General features: G+C 39.5%; 1 protein-coding gene across 1 annotated transcript in view; it reads right to left on the reverse strand.

The window, feature by feature from the left end:
• MYO7B (myosin VIIB) overlaps positions 1–17297 on the reverse strand; it is a 145314-nt gene extending 128017 nt beyond the window's left edge. The window contains exon 1 of the mRNA XM_056793701.1: positions 16825–17297. The gene's annotated coding sequence lies outside the window, so the exon portion shown is untranslated. The remainder of the gene's footprint in view (positions 1–16824) is intronic.
• Positions 17298–19504: the final 2207 nt, after the last annotated feature.

The raw sequence follows: 19504 nt of genomic DNA on the forward strand, positions 1-19504 counted from the left end.
GTTCCCAGGAGCCACAAACCCTCAGGGTTACCTCTAGGACCTTACAGGGAGGAGCAGCCAGTCACTCTCTGGAGAGGGAATTAAGAGAATGAGCCTAGAGAAGGGGCCAAATGCAGGTGAGGAATTTAAAGTATTTGTCCAACGTCACATAGCAAATAAGTGTCAGCATCAGGGGAGCAACAAGGAGGCAGGAAGGGTGCTGACAAGGCCCGGGTCAGCTGCTGATAGAGGACACCTGGGGAAAACTGCCTTAGAGATCTGCCAGGGGGAGCCCAACCAATTTGGGGAGCTCTTGTATAAGAGCCAAGAAAGTGTTTCGACAAAAGCTCCAATGTAAACAGCCTTGCAAAGGCCCGCGCCTTTTAACTCCAAGCAGCCCCAGTACTTTGAACTCCCCCCGTCTGCTGAGTATAGAACGAAAGGGTAGAGGTTACTCTCCAGGCATGTTCTGGGCATGCACTTGGGAAATGTGTAGACAGGGGGTTTGGCGAAGGCTTCAGTGAATCCTGGTCTCCTTTGGGAGATGGTGAACAAGTGAGGCTCCATCTGCATACTTATCTAGGAAATTCTTTCCTTCTTCAATAAGATGATCAGATAGGACAGTAATAGTGTTGGAGAACTCACTGAGCCCTAGACTGGGCATCAGAGCTGGTCTGGCCTGTTGGAAGAGCATACAGCGTGATCTGAGGAGAAAGGGACGCTTGGGCTGTGCCTCAGTATTGGATGTGTGAGGTAGCTTTGGCTTTAAGACCCCAGATCTCGGTACACAGAATCCCCAGGCGGAAGAGAAGGCTAAGCTGGTATCAGTTAATTTGAATTCCTGACCTCTGAAATCAGCATGCTGATCTTGAAGGGGAAGACATTGTATTAGAAGAGCAGTAGGGCATCCTTGTAAATGTTTCACTGGCGCTTCTAGGGACATAGAACTACCATCAATATCCTTTTGAGTTTGATCCGCATTATTAAACTTTCTCAAGTTTAGACAATCAACAAAACAAAATGGCAAGTCCTGAGCTGGAGCCTACCAGAATTTCAGAGGCACAAGTCTTGATTTGGCCCCAGCATGCTACTCCTCGGGGCACCCCCAAGAAAGAAGCTAAGAGAGGTGCCAGCACCAGCAGCCTGGGAGGCTAAGGTGGTCTGGCCAAAGGTGGAGGGAGGCATAATCCTTGTGACAAAGGAGGCCACAGAAACCCCCACCATAGATAAGATAAGTAAGTTATTTATTATAGAAAATCATACTTAGCACTAAAGCCGACATGTGACTGATAGATCACCACAGCTTAGATCTGCTTTCAGGTCACATTTTCTTAGCCGAGAAGTGATTGAAAACAGAGAGTCAGAAAACTGAGTGGTCCCAGATTTGACATCCCTCAAATAGAACTCAGATCTGGTCCCCTCCAAAAATGTGAAGTATAATGTGAAGAAAGTTGACTAAACTGGGAATCAGGAGATTTCGGTTTTGGTTTTGCCACGAATTAGTCATGTGATTATGAGTAAAATCATTTCTCTTCTCTAGGTTTCAGTTTCTTCATTTGTAAAATTCAGGAACTGATCTCTTCATTCCTTCTTGCTCATTAGTATGATTGTCATTACTGACTCTATAAGCTATCATGAGGATAGTTTGCCCACACAACTTCTCGACAAAGATCTAAATAATGCATGAGACCAAATTCTGCTTGGAAAGGCCAATCAAGTCACAGTGAGTTATTTTTTTCCAGCCCAAGGAGGCTTAGGGAGACAGACACAGAGGTCTGAAGCCCCTGGGGGTAGAGTTTGGCTAGCAGAGTGCATGGCCCAGAGCATTCTAACATCCAGGGACTAAAAGGAATCACCAAGGCAGGATGTACTTGAGGCAGAAAAAAGATCTCAGAGGATCCTTGAACAATCACTGAATGCAGGAATAAGTGCCATCTGGCAGCTCTGCCACCTCCTGCCTGGTTCTAGGTCATGGATCTAGGATGGAGAGGAATCATCATTGGTCCTAGCTATGTGCTAAGTAAAGAACACGTTCCAGAAGCAAATAGTCACTGTATGATTCTGTTTTCAGGATCAGAGAAAGAAAGAAAGAAAGAAAGAAAGAAAGAAAGAAAGAAAGAAAGAAAGAAAGAAAGAAAGAAAGAAAGAAAGAAAGAAAGAAAGAAAGAAAGAAAGAAAGAAAGAAAGAAAGAAAGAAAGAAAGAAAGAAAGAAAGAAAGAAAGAAAGAAAGAAAGGGAGGAAGGGAGGGAGGGAGGGAGGGAGGGAGGAAGGAAGGAAGGAAGGAAGGAAGGAAGGAAGGAAGGAAGGAAGGAAGGAAGGAAGGAAGGAAGGAAGGAAGGAAGGAAGGAAGGAAGGAAGGAAGGAAGGAAGGAAGGAAGGAAGACCAATGTAACTAAAATCAGAAGGGAAGCAACAAATTGGGGAACAATCTTCATAAAAACCTCTGACAAAGGTTTAATTACTCAAATTTACAAAGAGCTAAATCAATTGTACAAAAAAATCAAGCCATTCTCCAATTGATAAATGGGCAAGGGACATGAATAGGCAGTTCTCAGCCAAAGAAATTAAAACTATTAATAAGCACATGAAAAAATGTTCTATATATCTTATAATCAGAGAGATGCAAATCAAAACAACTCTGAGGTATCACCTCACACCTAGCAGATTGGCTAACATGACAGCAAAGGCAAGTAATGAATGCTGGAGGGGATGTGGCAAAGTAGGGACACTAATTCATTGCTGGTGGAGTTGTGAATTGATCCAACCATTCTGGAGGACAATTTGGAACTATGCCCAAAGAGAGATAAAAGAATGTCTCCCCTTTGATCCAGCTATAGCACTGCTGGGTTTGTACCCCAAAGAGACAATAAGTAAAAAGACTTGTACAAGAATATTCATAGCTGCACTCTTTGTGGTGGCCAAAAATTGGAAAATGAGGGGATGCCCTTCAATTGGGGAATGGCTGAACAAATTGTGGTATATGTTGGTGATGGAATACTATTGTGCTAAAAGTAATAATAAAGTGGAGGAATTCCATGCAGACTGGAACAAACTCCAGGAATTGATGCAGAGCGAAAGGAGCAGAACCAGGAAAACATTGTACACAGAGACTGATACACTGTGGTACAATTGAACGTAATGGACTTCTCCATTAGTCTCAATGCAATGTCCCTGAACAATCCGCAGGGATCTAAAAAACACTATCCACAAGCAGAGGATAAATTGTGGGAGTAAAAACACTGATGAAAAGCAACTGCTTGACTGCAGGGGTGGAGGGGTTATGACTGAGGAGAGACTCTAAATGAACACTCTAATGCAGATACCAACAACATGGAAATGGGTTCGAATCAAGAATATATGTGATACCCAGTGAAATCATGCGTCAGCTATGGGAGAGGTGGTGGGAGGGGGTGGGGAGGAAAAGAAAATGATCTTTGTTTCCAATGAATAATGTTTGGAAATGACCAAATAAAATAATGTTAAAAATAAAAATTAAAAAAATAAAAAAACAAAGTAGAGGGAATGGAGTTAACAAAGGCATAAAAATGTGAAAATACAAGGAATATAAAAGTACAAGTAAATAGTCACATATGACTGAAGTGTAAGGTTTATATAGCTGGTTAGTAGGAAAACACTGGATTAAATTGTAAATGGCCTTTATTTTAGGCTAAGTTGCCTGGACTATGTAGAATGCATAAAAAGATCACTGAAAGTTTTTTTTGTTTATTTTACTAAAATCTTCATATGTTCCAAACACCATTTAAGGAAGTTCAATATTTGAAGGATGTACAAGATTGATTAGATTATAACAGTCTGGAAAAAGGATACTTGTTAATAAGCTGCTAAATTTTTTCTGGATGTAGAATAGCATGGTGGTCACGGGGATAGGTATTGCAGAAAGATGCCAAAAACCTACACTTCATCAAGAAGATCAAGAATGAACTTTGGATGTGATTGATTGGACTGAACTTTTGATTGAACATTTATTGTAACTGTACACATTTATGCCAAAAGGGACTGTCCCTAATTTGGCTTTCTGTCAATGTGCCTAGCAAACATTGGTTTTGCTTTCTTTTCTTTTCTATTTCCTCTCTCACTATTCTAATTTCTCTTAGAAAATTGAATATTGTGTATATCTTTAGTTAGAAGTGAATTTAGAACTACAAAATGATTATGTTAAATGATCAATGGGGAGACTAGTCTCCCAATGATCATCAGGGGGGATTGTAAACCTCAAAATTTCTTAGACTTATAAATGTTGGAAATTTCACCATTGGGAAATTTCATACTTGAAAAATTTCCTATTGATAGTGGGTCTTGACTATTGGAATGTGAACCCCATTGGCATGGGAGGTTCCTTCTCCTTCCCTTCTTAAGATTACTTTAGGACAGAAACCCTTTGCTGAACAATGGAAAGGACTTTGACCTATGCTTAAGCATAGAACAGGAATTTCTTTGAGTCATGATTGATTTTAGAATTGATACAATGGAGATACTTGGAATCAATCTCCACCCTACTCAGTCCTAACAGGATTGAGTAAGGGCTGCAGCCTAGATCAAAATTTAATTATTCCAATCTCTACCCTACTCAGGTTAACAGGATTTAGAAAGGGCTGTAGCAAAGGATCAAAGATTTAATTATTTGAAAATATGACCTGCAACAGACATGTGCAAAGCCAGAAGACCTCTGGGCAGTCCTGGGTTAAGCTAGAGCCTCCATTGGCACAGGGAAATTGATGGACAGGTGATTGGTAGATGTGAGGACTGAGGGGAGGGAACTTGGATGGTTTCCTTAAGGATAGGGGGGTCTGGAGATGGGAGGGGGTTGAGGAGTTTGTCGGAGTGGTTGCGGTGTGCTCTGAGAAGCTTGCGCTGAAGGAAGCTGAAGGTGGGGGCCCCCTAGACTGTTTCTCCATTTTTGGTCAGGTGAGTAATAGGGACTGATCTCCTTTCATTGCCCCAGCTATCTAAGGGCTTGGGCCTTTTGGCCCAGCCTAAACAGAAGGGGTATTTAAGCCCTATTCCCTTCTCTCCCTTTTCTCTCTCTCTATCTCTAATTCCTTTCTTCCTCCTATTGTAATTAAACTCCATAAAAGATTGACTGCTGACTTGAGTTTTCATTTAGGAATTACATAGCTGAATTCCTTGGTGACCTTAAATTAATATATATCAGTCTTTTAAAGTGATTCCCTTGTAACATAGGAGATAGCTAGGTAGCACAGGGGATAGAGTTCCAGCCTGAAGTCAGGAAGAATTGTTCTTCCTAAGATGAAATCTGGCTTCAAATACTTATTAGTTGTGTGATCTTTGGGAAGTTGTTTACCTCGGCTTCCTCACTTGTAAAATGAGCTGAAGAATAAAATAGAGACAACTCCAATATCTTTTCCAAGAAAACCCCACATGGGGTCATGCATAATTGGACACAACTGAAAATGACTAAACAACAGCATGTGGATAGAGATAAATGCATTGACTAAAGAAATGTTTTAAAACAATTAAGAATACTTCATGAATGACTGTATATGGGGAGGAAGGGAATGAAGAGTCAAAAGTAACTAAGCTTTGGAGCCTGCATGACTAAGAAAATAAAATACATAAGGAAATTGGGTTCAGAAGAATCTTTCAGAAATGGAACTTAATTAGTTTAGTTTTAGACAGACTGACTTCTGAGATGACAATGGAACACATAATTGGAGATGCCCTATAGGCAATTTAAGAATCAGGACTGGAATACAGGTGGGAGTTTGGAGTTGGAGATATAGATTTGAAAGTCATTAGCACAAAAGTGATAGTTGAAACCATTGGATTAATGAAATTTCATAATTGCTGAATTTTTATGGTGATCTTAAAAAAATTCTGGAAAATACAACAAACTTTAAGATGAGTAAAAATTTCCTTTAAATAAAGTAAGAAGAAATATTCTTTAAAAAAGAAAGAAAGAAAGAAAGAAAGAAAGAAAGAAAGAAAGAAAGAAAGAAAGAAAGAGCCAGCAGTTCAATTGTTATGAATCTGTAGAACCTCCCAGGCATCCGATAGTGGTAGAATCAAATAGGAGTCAACTGAAACACCAAACCAAAATTAAGCCAATAGACCCAAAGCTGGATTAGGAACTTGAAGAACTCAGTCCAGGAGGGTAGTGAAGAAGTCTCACCCCAGATTATACCACTTCTAAAGCAACAACCTGAGCTGTGAAAGCAGCAGAAGAACATAAGGAGACAAAATTATTCTCCCCAACTACCCCTAGCCAGCCAGAAGTGACCACAGTTAGCATTAGCATTAAATCCAAAGTCAAGAAGTAGACTGTAAGAATGAGCAAGCAAACAAACAAAAAAAGAATCTGGTCCTAAAGGACTATTATGATGACATAGAAGCTCATGACACAAACTTAGAAGAAAAGACTTGAAAAAACCTACAGGAAAAACCTCAAATAAAAATGCAGCTTTGACATAAGTCCAACAAGAATTCCTAAAAGAGTTAAAGCAAGAATTAAAAAAAAAAAAGAACTAAAAAAATGACTTTAAAATCAAATGAGAGCAGTAGGAAAAAAGGGAAATAGAAGCAAGAACTAGAGAAGGAAGATATGAAAAGAGAATTGTCACTTGGAGAAAAGAGATATAAAAAGGGTACATATTGAAGAAAATAATTCCTTGGAGGTTAGAATTAGCCAAATGGGAGATAATGATTCTATGAGACATCAAGATAATAGAACAAAGTTAAATAACTAAAAAACTGTGAAGCAACTCATAGAAAAAACAACTGACTTGAAAAACAGTTTGAGGAGAGATAATTTAATTGAACTACCTGAAATCTATGAACAATAACAAAAAAAGAGTCTACATATCTTATTTCAAGAACCATGAAAGAAAATTGTCCAGATTCCCTTGAATCAGAAGGTAAAATAGAAATTGAAAGAATCCCTTGCTAGCCACTATCCCAATTTCTTCCTCTCTGATTCTTCACTTGAAGCTCCTGCTAAAACCTTTCACCTGAGGAAACTAATAGACATGTTTTATAGGATTGTAGGTGTTTGGTTTGTAGAACTCAGGCCCATGTGATAGCAAGAGAAGGTAAGAAAATAAAACTGCTAAAAAATGTGAAATTCTGATGGATTTCTCAACACATTCTAGGAAACTTAAAACACTGAGTTGTGTTTGCCTATAGAGCTTCCAGTTCTAATGCCCTATAAAGCTTTGATTCCCCAAAGTCACAGTCAATTTTTGTGGATTCATGACTGTTTAGTTATGAATTTCTAAAGCAACGGTATGCTTTGGAAAGATAGGAAAGGCGAGAAACTAACTTTAGCATAGCACGAGATGAGCGGCACAAGGAGCATCTCACCTGAATAAACCCTAATGATGATTTTAGAATGTGGTACCAGGAACAAGCCAGTAATTGGTCATGGCACCAACAATACTCCATACACTTCTGAATAATTTATTGAGCAGTATAGCTCTTCAGCAATAGGACATAGTGGAAAGAATGCAAGACTGACAGTAAATTTGACATCTTTGCTACATTTATCCTATTGACCACCCTTTCCTCATGGCTCCTCTCTTCTTTCTGAATTTTCAAGACATCTCATGTTTTGGCTCTCTTCTTACCTGTCTAATTGTTCATTTGTCTCCTTTCCTGACTCATCATCTATATCACAATCCCAAACTCTTGGTTATTCCCAAGGCACTGCTCTGGGTCCTCTTCTCTTCTCTCTCTCCTTTTTCTCTCTCTGCTCTTTCTTGGTGACTTTATCAGCTCTCTGTGAATTAATTTAGAGTAGAGTGATGATAAATTTTAACAGCCAGCTTTTTCCCAATAAAAATGGGCGCACATCACACTTTTAAGTTTAATATGCATGAATATGCATTTAGTAGTTTGGCATCATTTTCTTAAGACTGAACCATCAACAAAACAGTAAATCAAGCCCTGATTTGTAGTATTTGCTGATTTCCAAGGTGTGAATAAATACTCACACTGAAAATTTAATGGTTCTTTTGAGTTTGTTTGAGCTAGCTCTGGCACACTACTACCAACTTCACTCCCCTCCACCCTCTCTGCCTTTCCCCTAAATTACCTTGTACTTTTTTTTTTAACCCTTACCTTCCGTCTTGGAATCAATACTGTGTATTGGTTCCAAGACAGAAGAGCAGTAAGGGCTAGGTAATGGGGGCGGGGATAAGTGACTTACCCAGAGTCACACAGCTGGGAAGAGTCTGAGGCCAGATTTGAACCTAGGACTTCCCGTTGCTAGGCCTGGCTCTCAATCCCCTGAGCTACTGTGACAAGGAAATCACTTTTAAAAGACTGATATATATTAATTTAAGGTCACCAAGGAATTCAGCTATGTAATTCCTTAATGAAAACTCAAGTCAGCCGTCAACCTTTTATGGAGTTTTAATTACAAACGGGAGGAAGAAAGGAATTAGAGATAGAGAGATAGAGGGAGAGAGAAAGGGGAGAGAAGGGAATAGGGCTTAAATACCCCTTCTGTTTAGGCTGGGCCAAAAGGCCCAAGCCCTTAGATAGCTGGGGCAATGAAAGGAGATCAGTCCCTATTACTCACCTGACCAAAAATGGAGAAACAGTCTAGGGGGCCCCCACCTTCAGCTTCCTTCAGCGCAAGCTTCTCAGAGCACACCGCAACCACTCCGACAAACTCCTCAACCCCCTCCCATCTCCAGACCCCCCTATCCTTAAGGAAACCATCCAAGTTCCCTCCCCTCAGTCCTCACATCTACCAATCACCTGTCCATCAATTTCCCTGTGCCAGTGGAGGCTCTAGCTTAACCCAGGACTGCCCAGAGGTCTCTGGCTTTGCACATGTCTGTTGCAGGTCATATTTTCAAATAATTAAATCTTTGATCCTTTGCTACAGCCCTTTCTAAATCCTGTTAACCTGAGTAGGGTAGAGATTGGAATAATTAAATTTTGATCTAGGCTGCAGCCCTTACTCAATCCTGTTAGGACTGAGTAGGGTGGAGATTGATTCCAAGGTTCTCCATTGTATCAATTCTAAAATCAATCATGACTCAAAGAAATTCCTGTTCTATGCTTAAGCATAGGTCAAAGTCCTTTCCATTGTTCAGCAAAAGGTTTCTGTCCTAAAGTAATCTTAAGAAGGGAAGAGAAGGAACCTCCCATGCCAATGGGGTTCACATTCCAATAGTCAAGACCCACTATCAATAGGAAATTTTTCAAGTATGAAATTTCCCAATGGTGAAATTTCCAACATTTATAAGTCTAAGAAATTTTGAGGTTTACACTACCCAGCTGCCCCCTACCTTGTACTTTTAATATTTATTAGAATGTTTGCTGGATTAAGCCCGATTCTCACATTATTAGAAACTTGTGCTGATGAGTTTTATAAAATCTTAACCCTTCAAATGAGTTAGAATGATAATACTATTATTCACATATTATATAACATATCTGAAAACATTAAATTTAATAGATTTTTAAGTCATTTCTAAGACACAACTCAGTTAGATGGCACCGTAGATATAATGCTAGATCTAAGTCAGGCAAAACTGAATTCAGTTCCAGCCTCTAACATTTACTAGCTGTGTGACTCTGAATAAATCATTTTACAGATGAAGTATTTGAAATTCCACACATTTTATTGTCATTGCAAATGCTATTTTATTGAACAATTCTCGTTCAATAAAAAAGTCAAACTACTTGTCCAAGGTCCCTCTTTCATTATACCAGGGCGCTTTAGCAATACATAACAGGACCAGGGTCAACCACTTAATCTTGTTTGCCTAACCCTCGCCCTTCTGTCTTAGAGTTGTTATTAAGTAAGGGTTTAAATATACATATATATATGCATAGATATGTACACATACATACAATTTTATGATTGCAGTTAGAGGACAGGTTCTGTCCCTTATTACCTATATGGCCTTGGGTAAACCACTGGACTAGATAAACTCTAAGCTCCTTTCCATATCCCCATTTGAATATCAATGCCTTGGTGACTTGTATTAATGTCACCGCCTTTGAGACACAGTAAATACTTAATAAATACTTTGTCTAACTATCTAGTTATATGAGCCTTTGTAAGCAGCCACCTATATGATAGAAGCACAGACGTGTAGAAATAGAAGAGCCTTAGAAGTCATCTTTAAATTCTTTCATCTTATAGCTGGCAAAATTGAGGCTTAAAAAAGTTTTATTACTCTAAGCCCACCTCTGTCACAGATTAGATTAGAACTCGTCTCTTGATTTCCAGTCCCTTTTCTACACCAAGCTTCAAGTGTCCTGGGAAGACTCTGTTCCTCAATAGTATACATCAAAATGTCTGGAATGCCTTAAATTAATACTTTGAGTTTTTAGCATGACCCCCACCAGTCTCCTCTTTCAGAATACAAATATTTCAGACCTTGTGACTTCATTATATTGTAAAATTCTAGAAGGCAGAGTCTATTTTATTTCTCTTTTCCAAAATCTAATTGTTGTTCAGTTGTTCTTCAGTTGTGTCTGACTCTTTGTGACCCCATTAGCAGTTTTCTTGGCAAAGATACCAGAGCTCTGCTATTTCTGTTTCCAGCTCATTTTACAAATGAGAAATTGAGGCAAACAGGATTAAATTTCTTGCGTGGGGCGCCCAGCTAGTAAGTGGCTGAGGCAGGATTTGTACTCAGTGGTTTTCCTGACTCTGTGCCCTGTGCTTTATCCACTGCACTTGCCCTTAATAGCTGAACCTAATAGCAATGCCAAATAAATGTTTGTTGAATGAATTTAATTAAGACAAAGGAAACCTAAAAGGGCAAATGATGAGTTTATATGGGAGGGAAGGATTCCACGACAGACACAGTTTGGCAGTAGGCCATCCCTGGGTACATACAAAGGCTTATTTCATAAAATATGAAAAAACAATGTCCCCAAATGAGGAAAAGGGAATAAAAGACATTGGCCAAATCCAGTGTTACATTAGGATGGAAAAAGTATTGGATCTGCAGTAGGGGGGTGAATGTGAGTCCTGGCTCTGCTACCTACTTCTAGGTAACCCCTCAATTTCCTCACCTGTAAAATAAGGTTAGACCGGATTGACCTTAAAGGCCATTTTCACCTTTAAAATCCATGGTGATATATATGGCCTTGGAGCTAAAGGAAAATGGGGATATCCGAAGAAGGCAGATGGTTATAAGGGGTGATATAAGAAGTCCAAAAGTCCTTCCTGTTCCTAAAATATCTCTTCTACCAACAACACATGTCCCATCAACCTTTTCAACCAATTTGGGAAAATCCCTTCTTGGAGTGATCTAAGAGTCAGATAACATCAGTGACTGGGAATTTTCTACTAAATTCTTTAATAAACCTTAAACTTCACATGATGATAGAATTTGAGAACTGCCAGAAACCTCATCAGCCATCTAGTCCAATCAATGTGTGAGAGGAATCTTTATTCTAATATACCCGACAGTCATCAAGCCTTTTCTTGAAGATGCCCAAGGAGAAGGCAATCCCTCTGTGGCAGCCTATTCCATTTTTAGACAGCTCTCAGTGATAGGAAGAAGTTTTTGCTGATATTAAGCCTAACTTTTCCTCTTTGTAATTTCTATCATTGTTCCTCATTTTGTTCTCTGGGAACAAATAGAACAAATCAACTCCCTTTGCCACATGACAGTCCTTCAAATGCTTGATTGAAATCAGTTCTCATGTCTCTTTTTTAAGTCTAAACCTGCCTAGTTCCCTCCACTGATTCTAGGACATAGATTCAAGGTCCTTCATCTTGGTTGCCCTCCTCTTTGCACTTTCTAGCTGATCAATGACCCTCTTATACCATGGACCCCCTAAAAAAAGAGAATAACAATACTCCAGATGAGGTCTGACAAGGGCAGTGGAAAGTGTGACTGTCTATTCCTGGAAACTATGCCTCTCTTTATGCAGTCTGAGCTCAAATTCATTTTTTGGCTGTTATATCATCCACTAATTTATATTGAGCTTGCAGTCTGCTCAAACCCCTGTAAAAAATAGTTTTCAGAACAATTTCTGCCTAACCTATAACTCTCTTAAACACGTAAAGTTGATTTTTTTGTACCCAAGAGCAAGACTTTGTTATTTATCTCTATTGAATATAATCTTATTAGGTTCCATCCAGGGTTGAGTCTATCAAAATTCTTTTTTTTGAACCCTGACTCTGTCATTTGATAGGCTAGTTATCCCTACTAGCTTTGTGTGGCCTATAAATTTGATAAGGCTATCATCTATCCCTTTATCCAATTCATGGATAAAAATACTAAACAACACAGGGCCAACCAAACACAGGTGGGGGGGGGTACTTCACTGGAGACCTCCAGTCACACTGACATTGAACTATTTAGCAACAATTACTCTTTGAGTCTAGCTAAGCAACCAATTCTAAATCCATCAACTGCATTATCATTTAAGCCATATGCTCCTTTTAGGATAGTATAGATACGTTATCAAAACTCTGCTAAAATGTAAGTAAACCACAGAGAAAGCATTCTTCTCATCTACTCTTAAGTCATAAAAGAAAATTCAGATAATTTTTCATGATTTTTTTTCAGAAAGCCTTGTTTTGAAATTTCTGCTTTCTCTTTTAGGATCATTGCTAAATCAATTGTCTTTTTAACGATCCATTTTAGAGTCTTCCCATGAATCAAAGTCTGAATTAATTAATTAAGGTCTGTAATTTGTAGATGTTATTCTGCAGCTGACTGGTATAATGGAGAGAGATCAGGGCCTGGAGTCAGGAAGGCCTGAGCTGAAAGCCTTACCAGCTCTGTGACCTTACACAATGTCTCTTAGGCTCTGCAAGCCTCAGTTTCCTCATTCGTTAAATTGGGATAATAAAAGCCTCTACCTCCCAGGATTGTTGAGAGGACAAAATGAGATAATGTTTGTAAAGCACTTTGCAATTTTAATGTTGTGTAAGTGTTTGCTATAATTATTTTCTTTTCTGAAAATGAACACTTGGTGTTCTCCAGTTTTATGGCACCAGTCTAATTTTCCATGACCTTTCAATTATCATTGATAGTGATTCAGCACTCCTTCTGCCCATTCTTTTAGTACTCAAGGATGTAGTTCCTCTGTGCCAGGTGACTTGAATTCATCAAGGACAGTCAGGCACTCTTTTTATCTTTCCATTTATCTTGAGTAGCAATTCCCTGTTAGTTATTTTTGTTCAGTCATTTCTAGTGCAAAGCTTATTGCCTTTGCACAAAAAAAAGAAAAACTAAATTAGAATTGGGCTTTTCTAGGAATTGGTGCAGATCCTACACTATGAAGCAGACATAATTTTGTCTGTCATTTGAAGAGAGGAACACGAGTAGGGTTGATCCTACATTTTACCCCTCTCCAGTTTGACTGTTATACATGGAGGATCTCAATCCTCAATTTCAAGCTGGAAGAAACCTCAGAGATCATTTCATCTAATACCTTCATTTTACAGATGAGGAAACTGAGGTTTAGAAAAACGAGATGATTTGTCTAAAATCACAAGGTGGTCAATAGAAGAACTGAGATCCATTTGGAGTCAAATAGCAACTTGGGCTTAAAACCTCAACCATCTTTTACTCATCTATTCCTAGTTAATCACCAAGCTTTGTTCATGTTTTCATCAGGATAACTCTCACATCCATCCCCAAAGTACAAATCTAGAGATTATTAGTCCAACATCCTCGCTTTACAGAAGATAAAACTAAGGCCCAGAAAGGTTGAGCAAATCAAATGGCCAGCAAAGTCTCAGAGCTGTGGCAGTAACCCATTTTCTCTGGTCCCCGACCAGCATCCCTCCTCTTCTATTCCACTGCTCTCCTTCCTCCCCATCCTCCTTTCTATCATGGCAGTCCCCACCCCTATGGAGACCATTATCAGTTCATACTTGGCATGGACAATGACCTCCTCACTGGTCTCCTGACCTTTAGTCGAGGCTACTCATCTCCCTAGAACTGCCTCTACCCTGCCATACCTTCTCCTGACTCTGGAAGCTCACTCCACCCCTGAACTATGTCTCACCTTTTCCTCACATAATATTACTCTCCTGCCCATCAACTTTCAATCGTTTCTTATTGCTCATGAGGCAGTTTAAACTCCACAGTTTGCCATTTGTGATCCTTCTTCACAGATGGGCCCCCAATCTTTCCAAACTTTCATCTTCGACTTGTCTGTTTTGTGTGTTGTTCAGTCGTGTCTGACTAGCAGTTTTCTTAGCAAAGGTCCTGGAAGAGTTCACCATTTCCTTCTCCAGCTCATTTGACAGATGAGAAAAGTGAAGCAAACGGGGCTAAGTGACTTGCCCAGGGTCACACAACTAGTAAATATCCAAGGCTGAAATTGAACGTGTGAAGCTGAGTCTTCCTGATTCCAAGTCCAGGGTTCTATTCACTGTGCCACCCAGCTGCCTCCTGCTTGTTCCTACAAACCTCATCCTCCCAGGCAGGCTGTTTTCCTCCCCATGCCCCTCCCCATCTCCTTGGTTTTGTCTGCTCCTGTGTCTTAACTCATCACATTTTCCATGTGGAATATTTTCTCCTCTACTCTACCTGGACTTACTCTTTGGACCCCTCATCAGGCATTTAGCATCTTATTTTTTCAGTTCACTTTTCATTTTGGCACTATATATTGTAAAATTGTCATTATTAGATTAGTAATTAGATTGTAAGATTTTTAAGCACTAAGTAACTCACCACAGAGGTGTTAGGATCCCATGAACTAATAGCATAATCCAAGCTTTTCCTCTATGTAAATAAATATTAATTAGTAGGCTGATGGTAGAAGAAGAGAACAAATATTTAAGTGCCCACTATGTTCAAAATGCTTTGATAAACACTTTACAAATATCTCATTTGAATCTCACAATGCTCTGGGAAGAAGGACCTATTATCTTCATTTTACAGGTGAGGAAACTGAGGCAGACAGGGTTTAAGTGACTTGCCCAGGGTCACATAGCTATTAAGAGTCAGATTTGAACATGGATCTGCTTGACTTCAAACCCAGCATTCTATTCATTATGCTACCTGCCTGCCTCAAATAGAATCCTCTGTTGGGGAGGCAGTGTAATCTAAAAATACAGCTCAGGACCAGAAACCTGAATAGCTAACTTGGTTCTCTCATATTACAGTTGTGTCACCTTCAGAAAATCTCTTTTCCTCGGGGTTCAGTTTCCATCTGTAAAAATAGGAGTCTTATAACCAGAATATGGAAGTTCTTAGTAAATGACTGAAAGTACTGATTGGGTCACAGATCACACAAACAAAGGGGAGTAATAAATGGCATATTCATGACAGCTGGCCGGGTATCCCTCCTGGCACCTCATGGTACTCAGCCCTTAACTAATGATCAGGCTCTTGCTAAAAGTCCTAGACCACACCCTGTAACTAAGCCTCTCTAAGAATATAAGGCAATGAAATACACTTTTAAGGGCCTTTCATTTCTGATTTGATTTTTTAGTTCCTGCTGGGAATCTTGGTTTCATTCAGTTTGGTCTCTTGGCACTATCTAGTTTTCCTTTAAAGGAACCTTTCCTAGTTTTTCTTTTAAATTTTTAGTTGTGTTTATGTGAACCTCAGAGTTTGAAGTCTGATCACTCAGACAAATCAACATGTGTTGAAAAACTATGTTTTTTGAAATTGCATCCCAGAAATATTACATGTAGTATTATGAACAAAATATAGGATCATAGTATTACAGCTAGAAGGGACATTAAAGATGATCTAGTCAACTCCTTCATTTTATAAATGAGGAAACTGAACTCCAGAGAGATTTTTATTTCCTAAAAGTTTGTAGGTAGTGAATAGATTATCCAGAATTTGAACCCTCTGACCCCAAATCCAGTGTTACTTCCCCTTCAGATGTTTTCTTTTTAAAAAATATTTTTTATTTGGAATCTGTTTCCAACTATTCCCCATAAAAAGAAAAAAGCAAAGAAATAAATGAGAAGGAAGGAAGGAAGGAAGGAAGGAAGGAAGGAAGGAAGGAAGGAAGGAAGGAAGGAAGGAAGGAAGGAAGGAAGGAAGGAAGGAAGGAAGGAAGGAAGGAAGGAAGGAAGGAAGGAAGGAAGGAAGAAGAGAGGAGAGGAGAGAAGAGGAGAGAGGAAGGAAGAAGAGAGGAGAGGAGAGGAGAGAGGAAGGAAGAAAACAAGAAACTAAAAAATAAAGCCCACATAAACATTCACAGCCCAAGCAAAAATTGCCACACTAGTCATTCTTGAAACAATATGTCTCCAGTAACAGCAATACTGTAAGATGATTAACTGTGAAAGACTGAACTGTTCTCAGCAATATACTGATCTAGGACAATTCTGAAGGACTTATTACTGAGAATGCTATCAACCTCCAGAGAAAGAACTGCTGGAGTCAGATGCAGATCAAAGCATGCCATCTTTCACATTTGTTTCTTTCTGCTTTTATTTGAGGGTTTTGGCTTTACAGGAGTATTCTCTTACAATGACCAACAGAGACGTGGGGTTTGCATGATAATTCACGTATAACCCAGATCAGAGTGCTTCCTGTCTCTGAGAGGAGTGAAGTGAGTAAGGAAAGGAGGGAGGCAAATTCGAAGCTTATAATTTCAGAAAATATATGTTGAAAATTGTTATTGCATATAATTGGGAAAGTAAAAAATCTTTGGAAAAAAGAAAAGACGTGTCTCTGTGTAATTTGTTTTCATCCACCTGGCAGTGAGTGAGTGGTATACTCATCCCAAGACCTCTGCTCTCAACCTGGCAGCTTTTCCCACAGTTCTGTTACCTCCTGGCCCATGGATCTGATTCTGATGCCCAGTAATGGTCTTCCACTCTGGGACTCCCTTCTCTCTCCCTCCCTCCAGTTTGTCCTTCTAAGCGGAATGGCAGGGGAAAGCCCAGCGAACAAGTCGTCTCTTACCTGTCAGAAAGGCAGACCTTGATTTCTACCTGACATCAGGGGTCTCTCTCCTTCTTCACCTCCACAGCCCTGAGAGAACAGAAGAGGAAATCTAGGGTGGTGGAGATTTGATGCTAAAGGATTTCTCTTGTCAGTGTGTGCTGGTGGAGAAGGAAGAAAAGAAAGAGAGGAAGGAGGAAGTGGCTGAAGTCCTCTCTGCCAGGGAAATTTATTATAGGACTTTGTTCCCTGGTCTCCAGCAGGTATCCACTCCTATGCATGGTGTACAGGGGAGCCACTGCTCGGGCTGATTGGCCACTGCACCAGGCCTGACTGATTCCTGCTCTTTAACCCTAGCTCCACATAGCTTCTTCCAGACTTCTTTAGCAAGGACGAAGTTTCTCTGCCCTCCTTGGGTGGCATGCACTCTTCTCTTCTCCACTGTATTTCAACTCTCCCTGTGGTAATCAATCAATAACCACTGAAGTTTGGGGCATTCAGTATCTGGAAAGAGTAAATAGACAAGATCAGCTGGTTAGAACACTGCTAGGCCTCTACATAAAAGAGATCAGAGAAAGGGAAAGACCCTCTATGTATAAAAATATTTATAGCAGCTCTTTTTGTGGTGGCAAAAGAATGGAAAACAGGGTATGCCCTTCAACTGGAAAATGGCTAGATACATTGTGGTATAAGATTAGGATGGAATGCTGTAAGAAATGAGGAAATAAATCATTTCAAAAAGAAATGGAAAGGCTTACATGGCCTGACCCAAAGTGAAATAAGCAGGAGTAAAATAATTTCTACTATAACATCAATATGATAAAAAAGAAAAATTTTGAGAACTTTCATAAACTAAAAAAAGATTAAATTAGCAGAACCAAGAGAACTATTTATACAACAAAAAAACAAAACAGTAAAAACAAACAACCTTGAAAGTACAATCAATATAATTGTATTCATGATTCTAAGATGGGAAATGCCATCCACAACAGAGAGGTGATAGATTTCAGGTACAGGAGACATATAGACATATGTAGATAGAGATATGTATCTATTTAGGTAAACACACACATATAATTTCAATAGAGTCCATTGAAGGAATTTTCTTTGCTTGACTATATACATTTGTTATAATAAGATTAGCTGAAACTTGAAGGAAGTCAGGGAAACCAGAAAGAGAGATGTAGACCGAGAGTTAGTTCCAAGCACTGTGGACAGTCAGTGAAAATGCATTATAGGGGCAGTCAGACCTGAAGATGAGAAGACCTGGGTTCAAATTTGGCCTCAGACACTTCCTAGCTGTGTGACCCTGGGCAAATTTAACCCCAGTTGTCTCACTCTAACAGCTCTTCTACTTTAGAACTGAGGCTTACTATTGATTCTAAGACAGAAGGTAAAGGAGAAAGAAAGAAAGAAAGAAAGAAAGAAAGAAAGAAAGAAAGAAAGAAAGAAAGAAAGAAAGAAAGAAAGAAAGAAAGAAAGAAAGAAAGAAAGAAAGAAAGAAAGAAAGAAAGAAAGAAAGAAAGAAAGAAAGAAAGAAAGAAAGAAAGAAAGAAAGAAAGAAAGAAAGAAAGGAAGGAAGGAAGGAAGGAAGGAAGGAAGGAAGGAAGGAAGGAAGGAAGGAAGGAAGGAAGGAAGGAAGGAAGGAAGGAAGGAAGGAAGGAAGGAAGGAAGGAAGGAAGGAAGGAAGGAAGGAAGAAAGAAAGAAAGGAAGAAAGAAAGGAAGGAAGGAAGGAAGAAAAGAAGGAAGGAAGGAAGGAAGGAAGGAAGGAAGGAAGGAAGGAAGGAAGGAAGGAAGGAAGGAAGGAAGGAAGGAAGGAAGGAAGGAAGGAAGGAAGGAAGAAAGGAAGGAAGGAAGGAAGAAAGGAAGGAAGGAAGGAAGGAAGGAAGGAAGGAAGGAAGGAAGGAAGGAAGGAAGGAAGGAAGGAAGGAAGGAAGGAAGGAAGGAAGGAAGGAAGGAAGGAAGGAAGGAAGAGAAAAAGACTTTGGTGTCTAAGTAGGATACCCCTTCCTGCTTCCTATAGTCAGAAAATCACTGGCTGTTTTATTTCCACTGTCTGTAAATCAGTTCCTTCCCTTCACTGACTGTCCTATTTGCTCCTTCCTTTCTGTTCTGATTTCTCCTTCCTGATATATAAATCTAATTTCATACTATCTTTGCATGTGTAGTTTATAGAGCTGCCTACAACCATTTTTTAAACCAATGCAAAGCTAAAAATTGTGGTAATAAAAGCCAGAATAGGTGATATTTCATACGAACCTGAATTTTCCCTTTGACCTATTATTTCTTTGCAAGTCCAATGGGCAAGGGCAGGCAAAGCATAGAACAGAGGGGTTGCAGGCATGGATTTTTCTGGGTTCCTCTCCTTCCTGGCACTTAGCCCTGGGCCATGCACCAAGACTTCACCTACCCTGGTGTTTGTATGTAAATCTCCCTACATACAGAATATATAAGTTAGGACTCTACTCATGGCTAGGGGGTCAAAGAAATCACCTGGGTATATATTTTACCAATGTTTGTTCTGTATATTTTCATATCCAAGGAGAGCATTGAAATGTAAATTGAGGCTTTTTGTTGTCTGCCCTTTATAGCACCCAAACCCATCTTTCATTTATGTTGGGTAAAGAACTTGGGAGGTCTTGAAGTTAAACATTTCCCCTCCCCCTAATCTTCAGAGAGAAGGGGAAGAGGGAGAGAGAG

This window comes from Monodelphis domestica, chromosome 4, assembly GCF_027887165.1.
Source record: "Monodelphis domestica isolate mMonDom1 chromosome 4, mMonDom1.pri, whole genome shotgun sequence".
NCBI classification, from domain to species: domain Eukaryota; kingdom Metazoa; phylum Chordata; class Mammalia; order Didelphimorphia; family Didelphidae; genus Monodelphis; species Monodelphis domestica.